This window comes from Equus quagga, chromosome 8 (genome assembly GCF_021613505.1).
Source record: "Equus quagga isolate Etosha38 chromosome 8, UCLA_HA_Equagga_1.0, whole genome shotgun sequence".
In the NCBI taxonomy this organism is placed as follows: domain Eukaryota; kingdom Metazoa; phylum Chordata; class Mammalia; order Perissodactyla; family Equidae; genus Equus; species Equus quagga.
In genome coordinates this window covers 125,630,385-125,638,469 of record NC_060274.1, presented here as the reverse complement: position 1 = coordinate 125,638,469, position 8,085 = coordinate 125,630,385, and the positions used below count along the sequence as shown (strand labels likewise).

Genomic DNA, 8,085 nt, shown 5'->3' with positions numbered 1-8,085 from the left:
ATGCATTCGTTACTCACACATACAGACTATCTATGCAAGAATTCAAGGAAAGTGCGAACATAGGCTTCCTGCAGTGGCCACAACAGGGGGCTTGGTAGATGAGTGAGAAGAAGAATTTTTACTGCATACTTTCTTTTTTTATTGTTTAAATTTATTCTTAAGATTTTAACTTTTTTTCTGATTTTTCTCCCCAATCCCCCCAGTACATAGTTGTATATTTTAGTTGTGGGTCCTTCTAGTTGTGGCACATGGGATACCACCTCAAAGTGACCTGATGAACAGTGCCATGTCCGCCCCCAGGATCTGAACCAGCAAAACTCTGGGCCGCCGAAGCGGGGAAATCTATGAGGTCAACAACATCTCAACATACCAGTTACTTAATTTCACAAAAACAGAGACAAGCGGACATGCTGCGCATCCTTATACGATGGAAGAACACAGCAGTTCCAGGGCCGACTGCTTGCTAGAAAATGTGAACCTGAGTCTGACCAAGCGTCTGTCACCACACAAACACAGGCTTCTCCTACCCAATGTGCATTTTTAAAAAAGCCAATTATTATAGCATCAGCCTTTGGGAAAAGAAACCAGCTTTATTGTGAGATTGATCTGCAGGGAGACAGGAGGCAATGCTCTGCACTCTGTCTCCCCAATCCAGGGCTTGGGGCAAAATTCGTGGGACGAAGGGCAGGGCGGTCTGAGTGTACAGATAGATGACCGGAGGTGAGGAGAGGTGAGGTAACTGATGATGTGCACGGGTGTAATCAGGCTTCATGACTCTTCACAGGACGCACGTTCACAAAATGGGGGTGTTACCATGACCTGAGGGTGGAGGGAGCAGCTAAACCTTGACGTCAAAGGGTTACCTATCAGTCACCTGCACCGGCCGTTACTGAGTTGATGGCCTTAACCGGCCTGAACTGGACAAGGAGTCGCTTGTCAGTTCCTGAAAAGCCACTCTTAATTACCCTGTTGGTAAGATGGGGTCAGTTGAACTGGTCCTAGAGGGCGGGGGTTACGCGTCCAGATCTAGCAAGATTGGCCGTGTTGAAAATTGTTAAAGCTGAAGGTGATGGTTAATTGTATGTGTCAACTTAACTGGGTCATAGGCCACACAGATATTTGGTTAAACATCATTTTTGAGTGTGTTTTTGTGAGGGTATTTCCAGATGAGATCAGCATTTGAATAAATAAAATCTAAGCAAAACAGATTGCCCTCCCCAATGCTGACGAGCGTCATTCAGCTCGTGAAGGGCCTGAACAGGATAAAAAGGCAGAGGAAGGGAGAATTTGCTCTCTGCCTGACTGCTTGAGCTGGGACGTGGGTCTTCTCCCGCCTCACACTAGAACTTAGAACTGGAGCACCTGAGCGCTCCCATTCTCGGACCTTCAGGCTCACGCTGGAACTGCATCACCAGCTTTCCTGGGTCTGTAGCTTGCAGATGGCAGATCGTGGGACCTAGCTTCCACAATCACATGAACCAAGTCCTTACAAAAAATCTCTCTTATATATATATATAATTATACATATATTTGGTTCTGTTTCTTTGGAGAACCCTGACTGATACACTGGATGATGGAGACCACTACCTTTGTATATATTTGAAATTTTCCATTATAAGAGTAAAAACATTCCTTTCTCGTGGATAAATATTTTCATATACAGCAGGGGAAATTATGCTCCTCAAGTAAAAACCACTATTTTCATCTTCTTGTTCTGACTTGGTTTTGTGTCTTACGTTCATAAACTGTGTGTTGGTGTGTAAGGGGAAACTTTCTTTCCTTATTCCTCTTAGTGCCGTGGAGATAGGCTGACGTTTCCAAAAGGAGCTTTGCTGACAAGCAAGGAGAAACAATGAAGCACGCTCATAGCACCAGTCGCTGTGGTTTCTGGCTCATTAACAGCATCACTGGCAGTGACAGCAGCAACACAGGGCCAGGTGACAAATGTGTGGACACCTTGATGAGCACCAGCTACTCTGCTGTTGGGCCAGGCGGGCTCCAGCCTCAGGGATTGCCCAGAGATTAGGGGAAAAAAGTGCTTACCTCCAGCTTCTCCTAGGACCCTCCCACTTTTATTTATATTTGGGATGTGATACTCTGGAAACCTGAAGACAGAGTCACTTGAAGATAATATCACCCCGTGAAAGTGAAACTAGAATCAGCACACAACGGATGGGATCGGCCATCAGCAGAAGTGACCCAGAGAGACACGTTTATGAGAAGGAGCACCCAAAGTGACTTCTTCAGACAGGAAGGTCAGTGAAAGCAAGATAGGACCTCATTAATTGTCTCGTAACTTAGCCTAACGCAATGGGTGATGGGCCGCTAGCTCCCGAATATTTTAGAAGGGAAATGAGACAGTAAGGAATTGGCTGATGTTTTACCCAGCACTGCCACGCAGACAGAGACCCGATTCCATCTGTTTCAATCTTGCAATATGGTCACAAGTTTTAGTTCTGGAGTTAGACTGTCTGGGTTAGTGAATTTCCCTAAGCTTTGGTTTCTTCCTCCGTAAACTGGGGATAATAATCATTCCGATCTCACAGGGTTGATGTGAAGACAAAAGGAGACAATTCAGGGACCGCATTTAGTGCCGAGTCATAGGAAGGCCCCTGCAGAGGCTGTCTTGGAAGGATGGAGAGTAAGGGGGCCATGGAGGGGAGATGGAGAGAACAGTTAGGAAGCTGGGTCTTCCTTCAGCTCAGGTGTGGCAGTCCTAATGGAGATGGTAATCAAGGCTTCCTGCCTGTGAGGACTGGTACCCCCACATTCCCAATCCAGCCTGTAAGTGTTGTACCTTTAACACCACTGAGAAGGGATGACCCCATAGAAGGCAAATTGTCAGGGCTCTGCTTTCAGAACCCAACGGTCTGGGTGCTGGGAGATTCAGGGAATAAAGTTTGGCACAGGAGGAGCCAGCTCTGTCCCGGCATGGGAGTACCACATGGGACATGCCAGCACTGCATGGGCATGGCCAGGAGTGCCAGGGAACCGAGGAGAAGATGCAGCGGGGACCAGCATGAGATCAGGAGGTCCCCACGCTCACAATGTGACCAAGACGATGTGGAGGCCCAGATGCCCACCCACCCCCAGTGCTGCAGTCCTCTGAAAGCCCCTTGGGAACTTCAGTGCAACACGAGGGAAATCGTGGGGGGTCCAGGTGTTGAGTCATTAAACTTCTGTGACTCAGCAGGATGGGACACAAAATGGAGATTAAGTTGTTTTGTGGCCTTATAAAGTTATGTATCTTCTACCCCTTGATCTGGGCACTAAGATTTGCGCACACACAGATCACAGAGCTGAGACGCTAGGTGGAGGAGAAGGGATCCATGTGTTCAGGGGCTCGAACACAGGATTCAGTGATCTGGCAGGGGTGAGTGAGGATGCTCTGAGACTCCCAGTTTGGTGGATGTGAGTATTCTTGTCTCTAGAGAAGGGATAGTACTTCAGACAGGAATAATTTGTCATAATTTTCCATGGCCTGAGAAAATACCATCCAGAGCACTCAGTTCCCTTTGCTTGATTGCAACCTCACTGAGCAGCCTTCTGATGGCTAATTTGGTTTCCTAGGTAACCTGGAGGGCATTCTGGCTTATTAAGTATCCGTCTTTGAGAGTCTGATTAGGGAGGTCTTGAGAGCCAGGTCAAATCAGGTTGCATCTACAAATCCAGGGGCCTGGAGCTGCGGGTCCAGGAGCAAACTCCATACCTTGAGGACCACACGGAGGATTTCGGGCTGCCTTTCTGAAGCTGTTAGCCCTCCAGCAAAGGGCAGAGTGAATGCTGTAACCCAGCAGGACCGCGGAGCGGGGGACGTGACGGGGAGCGCACAGGAGACCCACCGGAGATTGAGCGACGGTTGAGAATCACTGCTGTGAGCCCCATTCCTGAGCAAGGTCCTTGGAGCATGATCTTGTCACGTTCAGGAATCGATCCGAGGGAAATAACCTGAGAAGCGGGCAAAGATGATCCTGTTCATCCAAGTGTTGTTTATAATTCTGGAAAAAAATCATCCCCTTGCCAATACTCTAGCTCCTTTTTTTTTTTGAAAGAAAGGCAGACCGCCACACGCAGCGCCTCGCTTGGACACGTCTGGGGTCTTGGACTCTTGACGAGCCCACATTCGCCTCAACGGACCTTGAGCACTTGGAGGTTCGAGCAGGGCGCAGCAACTCAGACACCCTTACCCAAAGGACCATCCTCCTCTATGGGGAAGGCCCATCTCGCTTTGGAATAATCTAAATAAAACAGTAGAAAATCATATCTAATAGTATAGTACAACATAACCAAGAAAGACTCCAGCAGAACCGCACTGATGGCTAAATGTTCAAACATGTATTACGGTAAAGCAGAGGCTCTGCGGGTTCCAGAACCAGCAGGCCCAGTGCCCAAGGCCAGGCCCTCCAGCTGTGCTGACTTCTGGGTTTATCCTTGCCCATTCCTCTCCCCCAGAAAGCCGGGGCTGCAGCTTTCTTGGCCAGGTGCCTCCCCTGGGCTAAGCCAGGCACCTGAGGGCCTCCGATGGGTCCCAACCTTGGTCCCTGGGAAAGGAAACCAAAACAGAGAGTGGGAGATGAAGAAAAAGAAAAGAGAAAGAAAGCATCTTAGATATTAAGGGAATGGGTAGAAATCCTCCTGTCCCCAATAATTATAATAATAATAATAATGATCGAGGGGTGACAAGTGCTGTGGGAGGAGGGATGTTCAGGTGGGCGTAGGTGTGCAGACTCTGAGTAAGGCGGCAGCTTCTGACAGGTGTGGAGGTGCATGCCCAGAACTGTGGCTCGGGGAGGCACAGGATGGTGAGAGCACAGCCTGAAAAAGACCACAGTCATGGAGACGTCTTATTAAAGTAATATACACAGCTGGGGGTGTAGCTCAGGGGTAGAGCATTTGACTGCAGATGAAGAGGTCCCTGGTTCAAATCCAGGTGCCCCCTGTACCACCTCACTTTTACCCCACAGGGGGTGTAGCTTCTTGTTATCTGCTAGGCCCAGCTTCGCAGAATCTAAATCTCCAACAAGCAGTAAAGACTGAAGTGTTCCACTTGTGACATTTCTCATGTGCTCGTTTTTACCTCCTCGGCCATTCTCATTTCCTGGAGAGGCAGACGCAGACCGCCCTAGGCTCTCTCTGTGTTTCCCTTGGGCCTAATTATTAGCATCCTGATTTTATTTGTTTATACCAAGCTTGCTTCAAAAAAATAGGATCTGAAGTAGCTTGTAATGAAAGACACAATAAAAGTCCAACCGATTAAACAGGTACACGAGGCAAGGGCTGCCTTCTAGGAGGCGGTCAAAATCTCAGAGACGGATGGCAGGATGGCGGGCCCAGGGGCTGGGGCGGGGGTTGGGGGTATCCATTCATGGGACAGAGTTTCAGTTCCAGAAGGCGAAAAAGTTCTGGAGATGGATGGTGGTGATGGCTGCCCAACCGGATGAATGTACTCAGTGCCACCGAACTGTGCACTTAAACGTGGCTAAGATGATAAATTTTATCCTATGTGTACACTACCACAATTTTAAAAATTGAAGAAAAAAAAGGGCAAAGACTGAACATTTAAGGGAGGAGGTAAATAATTAATCCAGAGAGCCCAGGTTAGGAGAAGCTACTAACGCTGAACACAAAACGTCTCTCTGAGCTTCCTGGTAATCAAATAGAGGTGAAAATATAGCAATTCATCAACTGAGTAAAATACTTTATTAGCTCTGAAAACCAGCAGGCGTTCGTATGATAGGTCTTTATAGAAGGAACACCAGAGAGGTGATGGTTATTGCCAGGGAAGCCGTGCATAGTCACACGGGTTGTGAATTACACAACTCCACCAATTACATTGTACTCGAGAGTTACGCAACACAGTGACCCTAGATATTGGCCATATTCTATCCCTTTTACAAAAAAAAAAGTTGAAATTGTGCTACACACACACATATATATGTATATTTATACACACACACACATATATATGTATAATAATATATACACACACATATATATGTATAATGTGTGTGTGCATGAGTGTATGTGCGCTTGTGTGTGTGTGGAGGAGGCAGAGCTTGCTATTTAACTACCCAGTTTACATTCTTCCCTTTCCCTTAGCAACAGAACCCTGATTTTATACTGAACAGTTATGTTCCCAGCTGAAAGACCGCATTTCCTGGCCTCCAGCTAGGAGACACAAATGAGGGATAAGAAGCAGTCATTGGACAAGACGTCTGGGACAACTTAAGAGAAGGACAGACATGATGTGCCCTTTTTCACCTTTATTCTGCTTCCCACTTACAGCATAGATGTGATGGTTGGAGCACCAGCTGCCAACATGGACCACGAGTCAACCTTGAGGATGAGAGCCACATTTCAGGAGGACTGAACCGAGACACAAAAGGAGTTTGTGTCCCTAAAGACACCCTGGAGCAGCCATGCCAGCCCTGGTCTGCTAGACTCCACCCACCCTTTACAAAAGAAAGATACATTTCTAGCTGGTTTACACCTCAGAGGAGACACAAACCCAGATGACTCTGAAGGCTCATGCCCTTTCCCCATCAACAACTTAGCAAACGCCTAGCTCAGCGGGTCTGAGTTAGTCATTAAAAGGAAGCTTTTCTAGCAAGGCCATTTTCTTGACCAGGAAACTCCCATTGTTAGAGTCAACCATGTGCTCTCAGGCCTTCTCAGCCCCCCATAACAATGGAAAGCAACTCAGGGGAGAGGTCCTTCTGTGGATGCACGGTCCTTGGTGCACCCTGCTCTGCCTGGTCCAAGCCCCCTCTCTTTTGGATAAAGAGAGCTCAGGGGACCATGTGCATTTGGCTGCTCCCTTGCCAGTAAGTTCCCCCAGGAGCTTCCCTTCCTTCCCCTTAGACATGCGAGGCATGGCCGTGAGTGAATCTGCACCCCTTAGCACAACAGCTACTCTCAGCTCTCGTTGGTTACCAGCCGCCGAATGCAGTTCCTAACTGGGGGAGTCTGAGTCTTCCACGGTTGCAAAAGGCACTTCTACAGTGGGCTCGCAGGACAAACTCAAAGAGTGGTAAAGTCAGCTCTGGATTCCAGAGGAATTCATGGTCACCCTGACCATCCGAATTCACGGTCAGTGTGACTGTCAGACCTACGCTGCTCAAAGTGCGCTCCACAAACGGGCCAGTCCATGAGCTCTTTGCCAGTGCTTGGAAATTCTACAACCGTTTGACATGGGCCAGCTCTGGTGTTGTGGTGGGTCTCAAAGTCCACAAGTCGGAAGTACTAGATTGAGCCAAGACAGATTTTAAGCAAATAAAAATAAAGCTGGTCTTTCGCTGCAGACAGTTGGAAAATCACTGATTTGACTCCCCCGCCCTGGAGACGCATTTCTCAGCAAGCTGTGGTGCGGAGCACACAGCGCTCGGGGGTTGAGCTTGCTGGGGCAGTCAGGGCCTTTAGGTGCCAGCAACAGAAGCTAGACTAAGCCATAAAAGTTTATTAAGAATATCTATCTCATGAGACAGGAGCGATGGAAAACGGGTCTCCAGGTTCAGCTTTCTGGAACAACGCCCCAAACCAAGACGCAGAACTGGACTGATGAAGAAACCACAACCGCCAGACTGGCACCACCCAGCAGTAGACGTCAGTCTCCATTCCCACCAAAACCCAGCACAGGACGCACCAGCTCTGCACCAAACGCTCAAGCCCCGGAAGCTGCATGGCGACACCATCCTTACAGGCAAAATGGGCTCTATACCAGCCGCTTCCCTCCTCACGCCTTGTGCGAGTACGTCCTATTATTGGAGTCTGGACCTATTCCAGAAGCCCAAAAGGGCCTGGAGAACACAGCTTTCCGTGTTCTCTTCTGAGGTGCTGGTCTTGTAAAGAAAGAAATTCCTCATGCACAACAGGGGCCATTCCAAAGTGTCTGCACAACCAGAAAACGTGAAAATGCCGTTGTAATCACATCAGATTTTTGAAGACTTAGGACCAAAAATAATATTTCATTATTAATTTTTATGTTAATTACATGTTGCAATGATAATATTCTAGATATTTTGGCTTAAATAAAACATACCATTAAAATTAATTTCAATAATTTCTTTTTATTTTTTAATGTGGCTA

At 47.7% G+C, this 8,085-nt stretch overlaps 1 non-coding gene across 1 annotated transcript; it reads left to right on the top strand.

Annotated features, from left to right (window-relative positions):
* The first annotated feature begins 4,867 nt into the window (after nt 1-4,867).
* Nucleotides 4,868-4,939, top strand: TRNAC-GCA (transfer RNA cysteine (anticodon GCA)). Its single transcript has one exon. It is a non-coding gene; the product is annotated as a tRNA-Cys (tRNA).
* The last annotated feature ends 3,146 nt before the right edge of the window (nt 4,940-8,085 follow it).